Source organism: Onychomys torridus, chromosome 5 (assembly GCF_903995425.1).
Source record: "Onychomys torridus chromosome 5, mOncTor1.1, whole genome shotgun sequence".
Classification (NCBI taxonomy): Eukaryota; Metazoa; Chordata; class Mammalia; order Rodentia; family Cricetidae; genus Onychomys; species Onychomys torridus.
Genome location: NC_050447.1, coordinates 124,157,477 through 124,173,863, shown reverse-complemented (window position 1 = coordinate 124,173,863; position 16,387 = coordinate 124,157,477). Strand labels below are relative to the sequence as shown.

Below are 16,387 nucleotides of genomic sequence, written 5' to 3'. Positions count from 1 at the left end.
TTCCCCTGGTGGCGGTGTGGGCCATATTCCCCTCCAGAGCAAGACCACCCAGCTTCTGGAAGGCAGGGCAGAGGCAGCCTTGCTTCCTATAAGATGGGTTCTAGTGCCTTACCTGGAAAGATATTCTTTGGCTCTGAACTGTTTTGGTTTACTTCAGTGGAAGGAGTAGTTGAGAGTATTTTTCGGGTGATAATTGTCTTCCCTTTAAATGGACTAAGAGGGGATGAGGTTGTGGCTTTTGGACCCACAGGCTGGAAAGGACTTTTTCTTGCAACACAAGGAACGATTTTATAATGTATGATTACACACACACACACACACACACACACACACACACACACACAATCACAGTGTAATTGGTAGAATTCCTACGGTTCACAAGCATGCCACGGCGTCTAAGGTACTCAGCACAGCTCAGTTAATCTGCCAGTGCTAATTTCCTCCAGTCTGGCCCACTGAGGCAGCCACAGCCATGCTTCTCCCAGCTGAGGGCCAGGAGGAGTCCAGCGGCTTGTGCCAGTCTCATCACCCCAGCCCCCTGCGCTAACAGACCTGTAGGACAGACAGTCTGGTCTGTAAGCACTAGTTGCAGATCCAATTTCAAAATTCCACGGGGCACATCTTCGGGTAAAATGCAGTATCTTAGCAGCTTGGAACAACTTCCCACAGGAATGCATGTTATCTTTGACTGTATAAAACACGTACAAAGCTTTCCCCTCTTCAGTCTACACTCTAATTTGACCTCTCAGCTACTGAACACAGATCATATTTTATTATCATATTTTAGCAAAAGGGACACAGATTAGCGTAAAACATACACATCTGGTTGAGTTTATCTTTAAAAGGATGAATGTTGCTTATTTAAATTATATGTCCAGGGGCCAAAGAGTAAAACCAGCCAAGCAAGCAAGCAAGCAAGCAAGCAAAAGCAAACAAAACCCGAACCCTGACAACCTGGAGGTTAAATCATGACTGGAATATATTCGTTATCTCTCTTAGTCTCATCATTGCATTTTATGCTTCTTTCTGTGAAGCATTAAAAATAGGCAAATGGAACTGGGCAAAGCTATTGGTATGTATTAGGTAGAACACAGAGGGGTTTTCAAAATGAGGGACAATTCTCAAACGCATGTTTGGAAAGAACCACTTTGCTTGATGTCAGCTGTACCAGTTTCCGTGGAGCAGATCAATGAATCTGGAATCTGAATTTTCAGCCAGACAAATTAAAATGGTATTTTAGGGAGAAAAATCACTTTACCTAAGGCTTTGCCCTTGTCAGATGGGCATAGGAAGATGAACATAGGAAGACAGTGGGCTTAGCCTGGACTCTTCCTGTGGGGACAGTTTTGAGTTATCTTAGAGTCAGCAGAAGTATGCTGAGGGCCAGAAAGCTGACCGGGTCTACTCTGAGGTTACTTGTGTCCCTGAGGGAGAGGGCACAGCAGTGCCCCAGGGTCACTGGCACGTGGAGATGCATGGCACCCATCACTAGTGACCTGCTCTGTCCTCACTTGGCTCTGCTGCTGGCCAGCAGCTGTGAACAGGGGTATCCTGTGAGCATAAGCCCAGGGGTGGTCCCTGCCTCCCTGAAGAAGTCTAAGATCACACAGAAAGAAATCCAGACACTAAACGACAGTTGAAGTCCTTGTGTCCTGTCCCCTTCAACTGATCGAATGGCCTTCTGTTAGCACATGGCAGCAGATTTCCCACATTGCCATGCTGTGTTTAAAATGACTTGTTTTATTGAAAAACTCAAAAACTTAAAATCTCTTAATTTAGTGTTGTGGATGACTGCAGGACTCTGCTGATACCTTCAGAAGCCTGCGTTTTCTAACAGGGACTCAGTTCTAAAATCTGAAGGTTTACCGTTTGTGAAACTGCTTAATTCTATTTGATATAGTTCTGTTTTCTAAGTTAAAGAAAGCCCCAGAAGTTTTCCAGTTTTCTGGAAAATTCCTACACTGGATCATCACAGGGGTTCTACAAGAGTGCCTAGTGGTGGGTGGTAATGGATGTTGTAGACGGGAGTGATAATGCTCAGATACTTCATCTACTTGACAGAGGTGTCGTAGATACTGAAGCTTGATGGATTTTGATTGTCTATACAGCGTCAAACCATTTCTTCGCAGCGACTAACATTTCCAGAGAAGAATAGAAGAGTGAAAACTGAAAGAAGTTCTCAACCAGCAGAACTTCAAGCCACCAGCACATTTAACCAGTGCCTTCAGCTACCCCGGTCTGCTGTTAGTCCCCCCCCCCCCCTTTTTTTTTTTCTTTTTTCTTTTTTTGTTTTTTTTCGAGACAGGGTTTCTCTGTAGCTTTGCACTTTTCCTGGAACTCACTCTGTAGACCAGGCTGGCCTTGAACTCACAGAGATCCACCTGCCTCTGCCTCCCGAGTGCTGGGATTACAGGCATGTGCCACCACCGCCCGTCTCACCCTTTTCTTTAAGAGTTTTTTTTTTTTTTTTTTTTTTTTTTTTCTTTCTTGAGACAGGGTCTTAGTAGCCCAGGCTACATTTGAACTTACTATATAGTCAATGACACCTTGAACTTCTGATCCTTCTGCCTCTACCTCTTTGTGGAAATTGCAGGTGTGCATAGACCTGCCTGGTTCATGGAGATCCCATGGTATCAAACTTGGGGCTTCCAGCATCCTATGTAAGGACTCTATCAACTTAGCCACAGATCTGAGCCTGCTGTTAAATAAGGGCAAGGGCTTATGCACTCAGGAGAGCTCAGGTTTAGACTACTTTGAGCCAGGCCTCACTGGCAACACTATTTTATCCCTCCAAGTATCCCAGACACTTGTTTGATTGTGGTAACATAAAAGAGAAAGAACAAGAAGCCATGCCAGAACAGAAAAACCTAACAGCAGAGAGCTGTGACTAGTGTCCTTACATGCCTATCTAAAGCTTGTTCTCTATTTGGATGTAACAGTCTAGAGATAGCTGGAGATAAAGGAATGTGGCTTAGCAGCTGCTCACCTGGGTGTGCTGTGGCAGCTCTGTGGACCTCCTTCTCTCTCCTGGTTCCAGTCAGGGAGACTTTAGGAAGGACCTGGAACCAGAGAGTCTCTGAAGACAAGCAGGTCTCAGGTGTGGAGCCCAAGACTACAGTTGTCGGGTGTGAGACTGTGGTCTACCCTAGGCCAGTCTGTGGCTCCAAAGTGTTCCTCCAAGAAGGGCTCTTTAGAATGCAGGTTTTAAAAGGCTGAGAGGGGTTGATGTGCTGAGAAGTGAACACATTTAGAGCAGGCTCAAGTGCTAACAGCCAAAGTAGGATCCAACTGAGAAGCAAAGACTCTAGGTTCCTGCGCAGAGCTGAGCAGACTGGTTGTCATCCAGGGAGCCGCGGGTTGGGCTGTTCAGAGGTCCTGCTGATGTCTGTGTTTCAGTTTGTGGGTATTACCCCTTTACTGGAAGGAAAATGACGAGCCATGTATGGAAATGTTTTCCCCAGTATTGAGCATTGAACCCAGGGCCCCATACATTCTCTGCTATAGTTCTGCTACTGAATCTCCAGGCCTAGAGGAGGTTTTACCAACCAAAAAGGAGGTATGCTGGGACTGGGTTTCTTCTGGAACAAAGCCTTTTTTTTTTTTTTTTTAATGAACCCTTTTTAAAATAATTTTATTTCTCTGATTTATGAATCTGGTGACATCTGGGGTGTGTGAGTCATCTGTTTTATTCATTAATCTTCTATTTATCTTTATGGATGGTTTTTATAAACTAGATTTATTCTGAAATTTATTCTTGAATTTTGATTTGACTCATCTATAAAGACATCTTTTTCTTACAGCTTGTTTTTAGGAGTAAAGTTCATACCAAATAGTCATTGCAAGTCCTTTTAAGTATGTCCATGATGCCTTAGGGAGAATTAATTGAATTTTGTTTTAGTTCTAGATGAGTTGAATTTTGTTTTCTCTTAAAGTTGTTCAATAACCTTGAAATGTGTAGCTTGCATGAAAATACTGCCTAAAACATTTGAACAATAGCTTTAGAAATTCTCATGAGATTAATGGTTAAGTTGTTAATTTGGTCTGGAAAATGTGTCCTCTCTTATGTGACATAAGTGTCGATGTGTAAAATGAGTACACCACGTCACATATCCATATCTTACACCCCATTACAAAGATATATACACATGCTGCATCCACACATATACATATACACCTCACACCCTACACACACACACACACACACACACACACACACACACACACACACAGCCAAGAGATATACTCATACCACACACATCACACCACACCACACATACAGAGTACAATCCCATACCCCATATACTTACACATACACACATTATTATAACCAATTACCACACACACATACACACACCACATATCATATATATATAACATCTATACATCCTATATACACAATGCACAAATATACAACAATGCCACATACTACACACTTACCACTTCATATCCACATATCTCCATCCTCTCATACAATGCAGAACTATATACATAAGCTGCATGTATATACCATATACACTGTGTTACAAAATATCCTTATACACACATTGCATAGACATATATATACACTGCACTACACACATATATGCACCACATACATAAACACACACCTCACACACCACACACACACACTGTATAAATATACACACATGTCATATACTACATAAGACTCATATCTTGCATCACATATGCATGTTTCTCCCATTGTATAATAAATATACATGCTATACACTGCACACATACATAGCACATATCATATACATACACTGCATATACACAAATGCCATACCTTAAACAGATACACACTGCACATATCATAAACATTCAACCTTCATCCTGCATAGATATACATGTGCTACATACCACACACTCACACACAAATAACACATCCTCCACACACACAAATACACTGATTGCACATATGCAACTTACCACACATCATATACTCTGACACATATCCCCACACTCAGACATCACATACATGCATACCCCTTCCTCCACATGTCACATACTCACACACATACCCTTTTTCACCTCTGCAACCCATAGCTGGACAACCAACGGTATTTTGGATTGGGGCTGTTTCCATTCTCATTGGAAAGTAGCAAATGTCTCATTTCTAGAAATGCCCAATCATCTTTCATGCCTCATTTGTATTTATGCTTAAGAATAAAGTCACCCTGAACAATAAGCTATGAGCAAGACTTTGTCCTGCACAAGCCAGTCCTCTGCACTGGGTCTGACCTTTCCACAGGTGCCTAGTTTTGAAAGCATGTATGATAAATATGCTCTGAGCAAAGGCCTAGGGACAGAGAAGTTGGGTCATCTTACAAGCTGTGCTGAACTGTGACCTTGGCTTGGGTTTTAGTACATCAGAGTCTGGGGCTGGCTGGTGAGAGGCAGGGCTACTTGGTATGGGCTTGAAGGGTAGTTCACCTCTCTGGATCTCACTGTGCCTGCTGTGGAAGTTGTACATTGTTGGTCTTTAAAGAGAGTCAGGAGGCTGGACTGGTAGAAATGTTGACATCATGATTGGGAGGGTTCTGGCTCCAACATCTCAACTAATTGGAAAGATGGGCCTACGACAGGCTCTGTACCTTCAGAAGAGCACTTGCCTGGGAGGAAAAGGGCTGGACTCCTGTGCCAGGGCAGACGCCAGTGCCAGCTGGATGAAAAAGCATGGTAAGGATGAGAGGGAATAGGAGGAGCCAGCACACTCAGGAAAATGGATAAGGGAAATGTGGAATCCTTTAATTCATAGTGGAATGGCCAGGTGAGCATACTATCTGGAGAGGAGGAGAAAACGTTTTACCACATAAAATCTCTGATATGTGCTGGATAAAGAATACTGTTCAGGTAGGAGATACTGAACATAGGAATAGACTATGGAGTAGGAGATTGTTGCCCACTGTGTGTGTGTGTGTGTGTGTGTGTGTGTGTGTGTGTGTGTGTGTGTGTGTGTGACTGTACTCTAGCATAGATAATGACCTGGAGTGTATAACTGTACTCTAGGATAGATACTGACCCTGAAGTATGTGTGACTGTACTCTACGACAAATAATGACCTGGAGTGTGTGTGACGACTGTACTTTAGGACAGATGCTGACCCTGGAATATAGCTAGCTGCATGCTAGGATGGTTGACATTTGCACATGTGTGAACTGCCTGCACATGACTTTCTGTGTGCTTGTGGTAATTATTGCTTTCAGGTTGTAACTATTGCTTCCCTAGAGTATCAGAAAACAATTCATTTTGTTCTACATTGATTTCTCATCACTTTCCCACCACAGCAACACCACCAACCCAAACCCCTGTTAGGTACATCTACCTATGTTCACATTTTCTCCCTTGGTCATCTCTTAGTTTTGGAATAATTATGAATGGTGTTAATCAAGCTGGGGTGGGGGGGGGACTAAAGCTCTCCTTTGGATCACTTGATCACAAGCAATGTATCAGGAATTGAAATCTGACTTTCCACATAGTGTGTCTTCATACTCAATAGGGGAGTCTGAGTTCCTCTTGACCCTCTTGCCCACCTGTAGGAGATGGTTGCTGTAGTTCTCTGGAAGCCCACATCTTCCTGGTGCCTCGGCAAGGGATCAGTATTTAGAACTAGCTGTGCTGATAGCTACAGCTTGTCAAATCCATGGGTACATTGATCTCAGAATTCCAGGCTTAGGGATGTATTATGCTGTTCTGGGGTCACAGACAGTGAGGTCTGGGTTTCTAGCTGTGACTTGCAGATCTTATGAGAAATGGCCTATGCAACCTAAATCTTCAGAAAAGGCAGTTCGAAGAGATAGCTTTAGAAGGGGTCCTGAGGTATCCAAGTGAGCTTCTGGGTTTCTGATCATCTGGTAGCCATGTGAATACATTAGAAACACCTCAGAGAAAAAAAAGTTCAAATAACTCATTGTTCCTGTGCTGAGGCTTCAGATGTGAAGCCACATGAAGGCCTCTTCTGAAATGTGTGCTTGTTCCAAAAAGGAAACCTGCACCACAGAGACTCCATTCCCTTCTGCCTCTTGAGGAGGTAGAAAGAAGCAAAGAGTGCAATCAAAATCGTGTGTGTGTGTGTGTGTGTGTGTGTGTGTGTGTGTGTGCGTGTGTGTGTGTGTGTGCGTGTGTGTGTGTGTGTGTGTGTGTGTGTGTGTGTGTGTGTGCGTGTGTGTGTGTGTGTGTGTGTGTGTGTGTGTGTGTGTGTGTGTGTGTGTGTGCGTGTGTGTGTGTGTGTGCGTGTGTGTGTGTGTGTGTGTGTGTGTGCGTGTGTGCGTGTGTGTGTGCGTGTGTGTGCGTGTGTGCGTGTGTGTGTGCGTGTGTGCGTGTGTGTGTGTGTGTGTGTGTGTGCGTGTGTGTGTGTGTGTGTGTGTGTGTCACGTGGGGTGTCTCTCAGTTGCTCTCCACTTTATTTTGTGAGATAGGGTCTCTCACTGAACCTGGAGATCACTGATACAGCTAGACTGGCTGGCCAGGAAACCCTGTATCTGCCTGGGTCAGTCTCCCTAGCTCCAGAGATTACAGGTATACGCTGTCTTGCACGGTTTTTGTTTGACCGTGTGTCCTGGGGATCAAACTCTGGTCTTTGTGTTTGTGAGCAAGCACATTATCATCTGAGCATCACTCAAGCCTCCATCCCAGGAGTGAAGTTTATTTTGCTCCGGATTTTCAAAGTCCCTGGAACTTGGCCGTCATCTGACCCCTCCTTCTCTGCTCAGGTCATTCTGAGGGCCTCCATCTACACAAGGGCCATGATTGCTTGACAGTCTAGAGGCACATACTGAAAATAACTTTAATACTATTGCCTTTTACTTTGCAAATACTAAATATCTCTACTGCCAATATCCCAAATAGAAAGCACCTATTACAGAAAATATGATAAAATCAAAATAACGATGATGTGCTGCCTCACCGTGGATTCACAGTGATAGGGCTGAGTGATTATGAATGGAAGCTGCTGAGACCGTGAGTAAAATCTTCCTTTTCAGTAGACTCTTAGGTATTTTGTCACCATGCTCCTGCAAACACACAAGCATATTACACACACACACACACACACACACACACACACACACACACACGATGTGCTCTTATGGAATGTTCAATAAAATTTTTTTAAAATTTATTTATTTATTTATTATGTATACAGCATGTATGACTGCAGGCCAGAAGAGGGCATAAGATCTTATTCCAGATGGTTGTGAGCCACCATGTGGTTGCTGGGAATTGAACTCAGGACCTCTGGAAGAACAGTCAGTGCTCTTAACCTCTGAGCCATCTCTCCAGCCCCTCAATAAAGTTTTTTGACAGATGTTTTTTAATTGACTTTGACCCAATTAAACAACAGGCAGCAAAGCGCCATCAGAAAGCGGGACTAGTCGGAGGTGGGCAGGTCTGAATTCTGAGCTATCTACCTACCTCCAATCGTCCATGCCCATCAGTAGGAGGGAAGCTTGGCAACCCATTGCCTGCTCTGCCCTCTCCACCCGTTCCTAAGGCCTGGGTCTCAGAGGTGGGAGGGCTGCTTTGTTTAAGGACTTCTTTGTATGAGAAGGTGCTGGCAGCTCTCTCTGAAGAACCAAGCTGTGGTTCTTTTTGTTGGAAGTCACACCTCCTGTAATGAGCATAACCTTTTTTTTTTTTTTTTTTTTTTTTTTTTTTGCACAGTGACATATTAATTCAAGTGGAAGAAGAAAAGAATTCCCAAAGTGGCCACCTGGGAGGGTTGTTTTTCTTATGAATTCGGGTTAGTTCCTGGAGCAAGGGTAGTGTAAGAGTGAGTAAACCAGTGAAGAAAATGACTCCTGTTTCCCAGCAAGGTGAAGTGCTGGTTGTCCCTTGAGGAGGGCTGGGGCCACACAAGCTCTTCTCCATTCACCCTGGAATGTTGATTCATTCCAGTGCAGAGCAGCAGAGCTGCTGTGAGTTTGTGAATGCAGTGACCCTGTCACATCCAGAGAACAGCATTCACAACACTGCTCCCCATCTTCTGGCTTTTACAACGATTTCTTCCTCTTCTGTAACATTCCTGGGCCCTTGGATGAGTGATACAAATGTCTCACTCAGGGTCAAGAACTTGACAGTCATTTAATTCTCAAAACTTTAACTAATTATGAGTCTCTGTATCAACTGCTGCCCAGTATAAAAAGAAGTTTCTCTGACCAAGGTTGAGAGCAGCACTAATCTATGGGTATAAGCATGCATATTTAGAAGGCAGTTTGACAACATAGCCACTTAGCAAAACAATAGTGGTAGGTTCCCTGCTAGAGCCTATGACCTGAGCAATGGGCTTTTGACCAATGTGTTAGTAGTCAGGGTTGTTTAGAGAAATAGAACTGATAGAATGACTATCATCTATCTTTCTGTCTGTCTCTCTATCATCTATCTATTTGTCTATCTATATACCTATCATCCATCTATCTATCTATCTATCAATCTATCAATCTATCTATCTATCTATCTATCTATCATCTATCTATCATCTATCTATCTATCTATCTATCTATCTATCTATCAATCTATCAATCTATCTATCGGTTTATTAGAGTGCCGTCCAGGCTGTACAACAATGGTTGTCTGCATATGGAAAGTCCAAAAATCAAATACTTGTTCAATCTACAAGGTTGGATGTCTCAACTGATCTTTCGCATGCACCAGAATCCTGAAGAAGTAGGCTCTAGTGCCAGTGAAGGAATGGACTTGCCAGTGAAAGCAAGGGCAAAGAATCAAAGAGCAGTCTCTCCCTCTTTCCATGTCTTTTATATAGGCTATAGCCCAGATTTAAGGTGTGTCTTCCCATCTCAAATGATCCAGTCCACAAAAACTCCTCACAGGTGTGCACAGTAGCTTGGGTTGTAGCTAATTCCAGATATTATCAAGTTGACAAGAATAGCCATCACAATCAGATTGACGGTACTAGGTCTGAATCCCTCCCATGGAGCTGTCCCATCTAGGAGGATTCTGATGTCCCTTTGTAGATCACAGAACCCTTTATTGTCCTGGCCAGCCTCCTGCTGTCTCTGTGCATCTTCTTGGTTAGGAGTCTGGAGACAGGGGTGTGCTAGTGAGTAGTTATCAGCTGGCTCTCTGGACAAAGCTGCCGTGATTGATGTCTGTTCATGCTGGGGTGAACGGCTGTGTGGAGAGATGGGAAAAAAACAGACATGATAAGTTCACCCCAAGGTGCAGATGGTAGGAAGATGTACTGCAGAGATTGGGAAATGATGAGTGTCAACTACCAATTATCACTGCTTTTCCTATCACCATACAGATGTGCTGATCATATCACCATACAGATGTGCCAATTTCCTCTTCCAGTCTCCATCCTCAACACCCTTTCCTTCCTTTAGCATACCTTTAAACCCTCTCTCCCTTTAAGCCACCATCCTTATTTGTATCTTTCCCATTCCTTTGTGTGTATGGGTATGCGTGTGCTTGTGTATGTTGATATTGTGTGCTGTGTGTGGTGCATGCGTGAATTAGTCAAAGTTCCTTAAAGTAAGTATATATTGAAAGGACAGCTTAAGGATCAGCTTATACAGTATTGTCCAAGTAGTCCAATAATGGCTGTTTTCACGATGGAAAGGCTGAGAACCAGGTAACTGTGTTCAGTCCACGATGCTGGGAGCTTTAGTGGTCTTTATCTGGCACTGCAGTCCTGGAACGTTCCTGGAGGGCTGCTGACTTTAATTCCATCCTGGGAAATGGAGGAAACTGGGTTCTGAGATCAGTGAATGAAGGAGGCAGCATCAGTGGCTGCAGTGGTGGTGGTGGTGGTGCCGGCAAGATAGACTGCAAACAGGGTAGCTGAACTGGCAAGTAGACAAGAAACAAAGCTTCCTTCTTCTACACCTTCCTATCTGCTGCCACCAGAGGGTGTGACTTACATTTAGGGTGAATCTTCCCACTTCAAATAACCTGATCAAGAAAATTTCTCATAAGAGTGTCCAACAGCTTATCCCTTAGTTGAGTCCAAATCTAGTCAAGTTGGTGACCAAGATCAGCCACCAAAGTGCATCAGTATGTGAGTGTGCACACTCCTGAGCTTATGAATGTGGAGTCCTGAGCAGGATATCAGATGTCTGTCTCTATTATATTCTCTTATTGCCTTGAGATAGGCTCTCCCACTGGACTGGAAGTTTGCCATTTGAGCTAGGCTGACTGGCCAATGAGTTCTTGGGAGTCACCCATCTCTTTCCCTTTCACTGCTGATGTTATAGGCATAGGCATCCACACCTGACTTTTTGTGTGGGTGCTGGGGGTTTGAACTCAGGTCCTCAGGCTTGTAGAATGAGAGTTCTTACCTACTGATCCATCTCCCCCAACCCCCACTTCTCTTGTTCACATTCATATGCAGTGGTTAGCTTCTCTTCTGTTTCAATTTTGGGTTGTTTCTTAGCAGGCTTCCCTTTCTACCCATCACTGTGTTGCTCTGTCAATGTATAAATTAGTTTTTCAGTTCAATGGTTACTCAAAAAGCTCCCACTCTGGGGGAGGCTGTGCTAGGAGTTGGGTACAGGCCAATGAATTAGAGTTGCTGCCTCTTCTTTCAGTATCAAGTGGAGAGAGGGAAGGAAATGCCAGGGATCTGTAATGGCCCCAGAAATGTTGAGATCAAGAATGGTTCTGCTGGGCGGTGGTGGTGCATACTTTTAATCCTAGCACTAGGGAGGTAGAGGCAGGCAGATCTCTGTGAGTTTGAAGCCAGCCTGGTCTACAAAGCAAGTCCCAGGACAGCCAGGGCTGTTACAGAGAGAAACTCTATATCAAAACAAACAAACAAACAAAATAGTTCTCTCAAGGGATGATGTAGAAACAATCTGGAAGGTGATGGTATATGCATGCATAGGAGCTAGTGCATAGGGTGGGGGCAGTGAGGGAAGAGAAGGAAGACAGGAGAGCAGAAGAAACAATGTATGTGCGTTACAGGGCAGGAGATAGAATCAGAGCATGGTCTCATGTGGCTGTAGCATGTAGAGAATGGATAAGCTGATTAGGCTGAGTCAGGCCTGAGGCTCTCTGGGCCTTGGTTAAGTGTAGCACAAAATGGAGACCAAATGTTGATTCCATCCTGTGCGTGGAGAAGTGACTGGAGAGGTGGGAATGAAAGAAGAGACAGTGGGAGAGGTGACTGGGGAGATGCATGTATTGGTAAAGTGCTTGCTGGGCAAGCTTAAGGCCCTAAGTCCAATCTCCAGCACCCACAGGAAAGGCTGTCTGTGCCCTTGTGATCTTAGAACTGGAGAGAGATAGAGAGATAGGAGAATCCCTGGGGCTCATTGGCTGGCCAGGCTAGTCCACTTGATGAGTTCCAAGCCAAGGGGAGACATTGGCCAATGAGAACACTTGTCTCAAAAAATGAGGTGGATGACTTCTGAGGAATGACATTGAGACTGACCTCTGGCTTCCACATGTACATGCACACATGTGTACATGCACCTCATCCCATTCCCAAGAAAGCTAGTAGCAACTTGGACCATAGAATAAAGGTGGGGGTGAAGCCTATGGGTATGTTGGGCACTGTGGGGGCAGTGTGCCATCTGCTGTCTACTAGGCTTCTTAAGAGCTGCTGCCAGTGTTTCAAACTGAATTGACAGCTTTTCCCTCCAGTGTCTATTCTTTCTTAGTGTGCCATGATACCCCCACCCTCAAATCAGAAACTTCCGAGTCATCCCCAAATACTTCCTGCCCCAAGCTCATGCCATGTGTTCAGGCACAAGACTGTTATTTCTGCCTAACGACGCTTCAAATGTTCTTCCTGTGCTTTGCTTTCGTCCTGATTCATGTGCTCATCATGCCTAGGTTATTATTGCAAACACTCCTGGGTGTGGTTAGCAATTGCTCTGGGAGAGGTTCTTCTCATTAAAGGAACGTGTGGTTGTTTCCCAGTGTGCCCAGCCACCAGATCCAGGGAGCAAAAAGTACAAGTTTCTCTTCACTGCCCTTGCTACTGATTCCCTCTCTGTCTCTCTCTCTGTGTCTCTCTCTGTGTCTCTCTCTGTCTGTCTCTCTGTCTGTCTCTCTGTCTGTCTCTCTGTCTGTCTCTCTCTCTGTGTCTCTGTCTGTCTCTCTGTCTCTCTCTCTCTGTCTCTGTCTCTCTCTCTCTGTCTCTGTCTCTCTCTCTCTCTCCACTTGCCTGTGCATGCACATATGGAAGCCAGAGATGTTGACTTCTGGTATCTTCCTATCACTGTTTTAGTTAAGCTGACTGTCCAGCAAGCTCGATGATCTTTCTGTCTCAGCTTCCCCAGGGCCAGGCTTACAGGCACACACCTCTGAGGCATGAACCCAGTTCCTTATGCTTCTGTGGCAAGCACTTTACTCACGGAGCCATCTCCTCACCCCCTGCCCAACCCCTCGGATTGTATTGCCCTTAGAGAAGGTCTCCAGTGGCCTCATTTCTTTCCACTCTTTACCCACCTTCCTCAGAAGCATTTTGCCCATGCGCGTGATACGTTTTAGCGACCCACCAGCAATTCTTTCCTGTTCTCACTGCTGGTGGATTTTGGCTGTGGTGACCAGATGAAGGCTACAATCTTGCCCCAACCTACACCATGAATCTGGCTGTATTCCAATGTAAGAGGGCACTTAGTATTCTACAGACTTTCGCGAGTTAGGGGAACTTCCCTAGTTTTCTGTTGAAAAACAAAAATCTGAAGTGGTTCTTGAATTTCATCCATGCTTTTCCCATCAGCATCTAATAAGGTAAAATACACGTTTTAAAAATCACTTTCAGCTAGTGCGACACATCATTCATCTTTCTGAAATTCCTGCCTATCTTCTCAGCGCCCTAATTAAAACAAAAGCTCTTTATTTTCCCCTTGGTTACAGAATTCAATTAGAATTCCTTATATGAGAACAAAATCTCAGTTTGGCTCAGTTTAGCCTGAGCCCTACCTCCCATCCCCTGCCCCCCTTGAACTTCCTCCACATAGAACAACCTCTTTTCCTGTCGTCCCTCTGGGCTGATCTCAGACTGTTCCCCAAGGACTGCCTTCGCTCCTCCTCACCTCAACCTTTGAGCCTTCGAGACTCAGCTCAGATTCACAACCTCTCTCCCTGACCGCTCATGCCAGCAGTTGCTGGCTCCTTGTCTCAGTCTCTACAGCTCTAAGTCTTTATCCTTGTACCTGCCATTTCAGTTCAGAGAGATTGTACCTAGCGCTTAGCCCAGGGGCCCTGAAAAATCTACAATGAATTAAATAATTACCACTTATAAGGAAATGGTGATCTAGAGAGGACTGTCACATGCATGATATGAGGCCATGGGTTACACTATAGTTATGTGTACTATAGTGATGTGTCTATGTTCTCTAAAATTCCTATGTAGAAATCTAAGGGGGTGGCATAAGGAGCAGGGGCTTTCAGAGGTAATTAGGTCACGAATGTGAAAATGGCACTGGTACCTTCCTGAAAGGACCCTTGACGGCTCCTTTGCCCTCTTTATACCTTATACTACAGCCATTTCCACACCAGACATTGGCTCTACTGACACTTTACTCCAGGTTACCAGCCTATGCAGCTATGAGAAACACGTGCTGTTTAAGACACCAGTCTCAAGTCTGGGGAGTATTTGTTCAGCTACCTTGGCTGGATACAGGAAGCCATGGACTGTAGGAAAAAGGGTCAGCCAGTTGTCATGTCTCTGTTTTGAATACCCAAGACTGGATAATTTATAAATGAAAGTTTATATTTGCTCACAGTCTGGAGACTTGAGAGCCCAAGCTGGGATGGCCGAAAGCAGCAGGGTAAGTGGGCGTGTTCAAAAGAGGCTAAATGCAATCTCTTGACATTGAGTCTGTGAGAGTGAGGATGTTCTCATTATTGCTGGCTGGTTCTATTCCATTCCTGAGTGCTCTGCCCTTTGGCCCACCACACCACCCAACAGGGTGATGATCAAACAACATTCAGTCTGAGTTTCAGAGGGGACAGTCCAGACTCAACTGTAACATCCATCACTTCCCCAAACTCTCACAGGCAAAGGGCAGCTAGTATGTGAGGACAGAAAGACAGAGGTTGCAGTAGTGTGTGACAGGGAGAGGGCAGAAGCAGTTGGCTGAGAGGCTGATAGAGGGCATTAGGAAGGCAACTCCAGGGGCTGGAGAGATGGCTCTGGTTTAGAGTGCATGTGAGGACCTGAGTTCCATTCCTAACACTCACATCGGGGGCCTTACAACTCAGTAATTTCACCTCCAGGGGATATAATACCCCTTTCTGGCCTCCATGGGCATTCACACTTACATGTATATACACACATACAGAAACAACACAGACCTCCCCCCATACACTCACAATTAACTCAAATCTTTAAAAAGTAAAATAAAGAGAAGTAACTCCAAGGGCTGGGGAGATGGTTCAGTGGTCAAGTGTGGTCGTGGTGCGAGCATGAGGGCCATGTCTGAAAGCCTGCACTCTCATGAAAGGCTGTGCATGTCCATGAGCACCTATAGCCCCAGTGCTGTTGGGGTGGAGACAGGAGGGTTGCTGGGTTTTGCTGGTCACTGACCTAACTATAGGTTCAGTGATGGACCTTGTCTCAAAGCAATAAGGCACACCAGAGCAGAATATCTGACATCATCCCTGGTCTTCATAATCACACAGATACAGTTATCTGCATACCCACTTGTGCATATACCATGTACCATACACAGACAGACAGACAGACAGACAGACACACACACACACACACACACACACACACACACAGAGAGAGAGAGAGAGAGAGAGAGAGAGAGAGAGAGAGAGAGAGAGAGAGACTACACTCATACACACGGCACAAACACCACACAATTATGAAGGTAGTTCCAAAGAGCACACTTTGCATTCCGCTCATTTTGGTCTCCTCCACCATTGTTCCCTCTCTGAGCTGGTAGGTATGCATGCCACAGGCTGCCCCATGTCTTCGTAGGGCGCTCCATAGATGGGAAGCACAATTAGCAGACCCATGAATTCCATTCCCCTTCTTCCTTGCAGCTAGCCACAGGAGGGCTTCAGGAAGTGACTAGGCTTTACTGAGAGCCTCATGAGACCATTATTAAGTTAAAATGCTGCACAGACAGAATGTTTCCCAAACAGAAAGCTAAACTCTCTAACGCTGCTATGTGCGCCCACCTCTAATTAAAACACACGGATTCACAAAAAAGAAAAGGGAGGGGAGTGAATGGATCAACAAGTTTTTTTTTTTAAAATTTTTAAAATTTTTTTATTTTATTTTATTTTTTAGTTCAATTATGCTACTGGTCCTGTGGAGAATGTGGTAGGTGGTAAAAATGGAACAAGGTGATTTTCTAAGGAGCTTATGGGGGGGAAACAATTTTCCTCACTTTACATTGAGTCCTGGAGAGTCAGAGTACTGGAGAGTCAGCGAAAGGGAGGCAGTTTACTTTACAAACTT

General features: G+C 44.6%; 1 protein-coding gene across 1 annotated transcript in view; it reads left to right on the top strand.

The window, feature by feature from the left end:
- Shc3 (SHC adaptor protein 3) overlaps positions 1-16,387 on the top strand; it is a 117,478-nt gene that overhangs the window by 2,932 nt on the left and 98,159 nt on the right. The window lies entirely within an intron of this gene.